Source organism: Microtus ochrogaster, chromosome 2 (genome assembly GCF_000317375.1).
Source record: "Microtus ochrogaster isolate Prairie Vole_2 chromosome 2, MicOch1.0, whole genome shotgun sequence".
In the NCBI taxonomy this organism is placed as follows: domain Eukaryota; kingdom Metazoa; phylum Chordata; class Mammalia; order Rodentia; family Cricetidae; genus Microtus; species Microtus ochrogaster.
In genome coordinates, this window is record NC_022010.1 from 92,117,603 (window position 1) to 92,121,442 (window position 3,840).

Here is a 3,840-nt window from a genome sequence, read left to right on the forward strand (position 1 = left end):
AACTGTGGAACTGCCCCTGGCGTTTACTATGAGGATGGTGACAAATACGTTCAACTCTTTGCACTCAATTTCTTAACTTGCAACGTGAAAAAGGACCATTGTTTTAGAGGTCTTCCCATCCCATTTCCCAAAGATATACCCTCCTATCATGTCCTGCACCCTGTGATTCAAAAATGTAAACAATGAGAACAAGAAACAAGTTTGAAAAAAAGAAAGCACGTTTTATCTCCTCAGCCCTGCAATTTTTTCCTTATTCTCTGTTCTTGTTTGGATTTTTAAAAGCCCTCCAACCCCCCCCCAAAAAAAACCTTCATGAGTTTCAGACCAGGTACCCAATGTTTAGAGACGGGTCTTTCGTAGGTGATACGATCACAAATTTCTGTGCTTGTGGATGGATTTATCCACTTACGCATTCATAGTCTTTGAAGAAGAGCTTTACTACAAGTTGTTTCTTTGCTTCTCTCCCCGCTGGCATGAGTAGCCTCATCTATCACACAAGCCCTGATGTGATGAGACTCTCCTTCAGCTCCCACGCAAGTGTGTGTCCCGAGGCTTTCTGGTTCAGACCCACGGTGCGTCCCGTTTTCATCTTCGTCCCCTATGCGGATCCTTGCTTGCAGACCTGGAAAGGACTCACAGGGCAGGTTGAGCAAACCTGGCATGTGCACACCGGAGCCAGCGGAACAGGCCACTTGTGGAGTTTGTTGGTAACTGAGGCCGGGGAGGGGGATTGTATACCTAACGAGGAATCTTAAGGATTCAGGCCTGGTCTGCTGCGAAGTGAAGCCCGGGTTCCAAGGATGTACCTGCCTATGGAGACACGAACCAGAACCTGCCTCCATCTGAAGAGAGCTTCAGGCATCCGTTCTTGGTCCCTGTTGGACTAAATATTACCCACTGACCTGGCTGCTGTCTATTACAGTGGAGTGGTGGTCCTGTTGAAAAACATCCAGGATGTGAATGTGGAGGAGGAAAGGGTCCGTTACATTGGGAAGGGCTACACTGTGGCGCTCCGGTTCGCAACAAACTTCTCCAATCCCCTTACTCAGAGTGCAGTCATAGGCCAATGCGGTGGTGTGGAAGCCATTGCCAAACTCATCACTGTCTTTTTGGAGTTGCACAGCCTGGAGTGGTCACAAAGCTGTGACAGTGAAACTGATGGCCCTGGTGACCATCAGTTTCACTGTGACCATCAGCTAACTGTGAAATGGCTGCTGGTAAATGTCACCCATTTCTGACGTGTCTGCAACTGACTTGCCAATTAGGAAGGTGCAGGCAGATCTTGGCTCCTTTGAAGTTCATGTGTTGACTGCCTGCCTTTTGCTTGTTTATGCTTCTGTGCTTTACAGAATCATGGGCTTGATGTTATCCAAAAATCACGAAAGGCTGCATCTATCGGAACACGGGAAGTGGGTGCCACATCCGGAGGAGGGCAGGATCTCGGAGATCAGTGCCTTCTCCAGAGTCAGACTGCAGTTCTGCCTTAGACAGCACATCCTGGTTCAGATAAACTCACCCAAAGGCAGCTGAGGTATAAGATGCCAGTCTTTCTTCAACACAGGCCTGGTGTACGCCTTCAAGATGGACATTCTTGGAGGTCAGGGTCTTCCCTGAAGACAGCTTGAATGCTGAATGCCCGGGTGCTGCCTGGCTATAATCAGAGTGCTGCGGACTGCCCTGTTCCTGCCTAGACCACTGAGATCCCAGCAGTGTTGCAGCCCCGCTGTTAGGAACAGAAGGCTCTCCCAACCCAAACTGGGAAGAAGCTGTCAGTGGAGAAAAGGCCACCTCTTCTGACTTTCTGTAGCCTTGGAGAACTGCAAGCTGTTTTGCAGATATTGAGTCTCAGCCTCTCAAGTCTTGAAAAGATCTGAAGATGATAGGCATTTGATATACACACACACACACACACACACACACACACACACACACAAATTCCAGCCTTAAGCGCAAGGAAGGAAGTCAGCTCAAGGTCAGTCTGAGCCACTGCTCCTTCTAACAGAAGTTGCTACCTGCCAGTGACAGCCCTTTTCTGCTCTTCTAATTTTCTTCTAAGTGAACTCAAGTCCCTCAAAAGTACACTGTTCACTAAATTGCCAGCATGGCTTCCAGTCCTGAAAGCTGTGGAGGGGAACCTTTGCTCTACACACAGCCCCACCCCCTACAGCTGTGTGCCCGTGCCTGGCCAGGTAGAACTGGGAAACTGAGGAGTGGTACAGACAAAGAAGTCAAGGCAGCCTTAAGGCCGCTCTACTGGGGCTGAGCAGCAAATAGTTAGGCCAGAACCTTTAACAGGTCTTCCTTCACATGACTGCTTCCAGTTCTGACTTGGGGAACATGGTCCTCTGAACACGCCAAAGTGAGCTTTTTAAATGGTCAAGTTAGACAATTTTTTCCCACAAATGAAAGTGTGAAATATAGCTGTTGGTTTTTAGTTTGTTGCCTGCAGATTCTAAAAGCGCTTTAGACATGGGAGGAGGAATCTGTCTGTTGGGAGCTATCATATCCCCTTCCTGTATTTCCCAGAGCTAGGACTCATAAGCCAGGGCGGTGGTAAAAAGCTGATTCAAGTTTCTGTTAGTGGGACTTCTGCTTCTAGTGGTTTTTGATTTCATAATTAATAAAGCTCTACATGAAGATTGAAAAAAGATATCTTGTCAGAGTGGGGATCAAAGACATACACAGATACCTAAGCCCTGTGAAACATGCTGATCTAATTTCTGTAGCAAGTATTCTCTCTGCAGATGACCTTGGGCTACCTGACCCAATAGAGGCAGTGCTTCTGCTCTGCCAGCATGACCCCTTTAAAGAAAGGAGGGGGTAGTGGCTCACTTTCTCTTGCTCCCAGGTTAAGGTGGATGGTAGAAGTGAAGCAAGAGGCTTACTGTTGGTGCTCTTTTCCCTTGGGCAGACCAACCATGGCGGCATCTAACTTGTTCTGTATCAGTGAGTGTTCACCCTTATTATACAACTAAATAAATTCTTTGGAACATCTCCCAGATTTTGGTGGATTTTTGCTACACCTGTCAAATCTGAAGGACATGAACCGCCCACCTTCTCTTGGTCTCATTTTTTTTCCACTCAGAAATATATTGCTACCTCTTCAAAGAAATGAAAACAAATTCACAGATCAAATCTAATGGAGATAATATTGATGACATCACATACTCCAGAATATGGCTCTCTCAATTCTCATACAGACCAGCAGTCTCTAAGTTCTCGCCATCACACATCTCCTCTAGTTAAATCTAAAACCTACCAGAAGCTAGGTTGATCTTGATTGCGGCTCCTCACTTGCTTCGTTGAGTAACTGGACTCAGTTCAGACACAAGAGCAGTAAGACTTGCTGGACATTCAGCTTCCCTGGCTGAATAAAATAACCGCAAGTAGGCACCATTAAAACAGAAGGACGTAGAATGTTCTCACTCGCAACAAGTTCAAGGCTAGCGACATCAAAGGGTTAAGTGACAGCCTCCTGAAAAAGCATGTCTAGCAAGTTAGGCCAATATCAAATTATTCATGGCATTGCTATCATAAAAACTCTACAAAAACCCTTGTGGCACACTCCAGCAATGAAGGACTTGGTCAGCAGAGCTGTCACAAGGCCTTACATTTCGAACATTTTCCATTCACGGTAGCTTGTTTTTCTAAATCATTCAACAATTATGATTATTCATTTTGTTTGAGATGACATATAAGCAGTTTCTAAATCCACAACTTCCTTATTTAATCCCCAGTCCTGTTAGAATTTCAAATAAATAACAGAGATATGGACCACTTACGATTACAGCAATTCAAGGAACCTGATACTACTGACTACTGATGGTGACATGTTAACTA

At 45.8% G+C, this 3,840-nt stretch overlaps 1 pseudogene; it reads left to right on the forward strand.

Annotated features, from left to right (window-relative positions):
• Positions 1-800: 800 nt before the first annotated feature.
• LOC113457972 lies at positions 801-1,487 on the forward strand (annotated as a pseudogene).
• Positions 1,488-3,840: the final 2,353 nt, after the last annotated feature.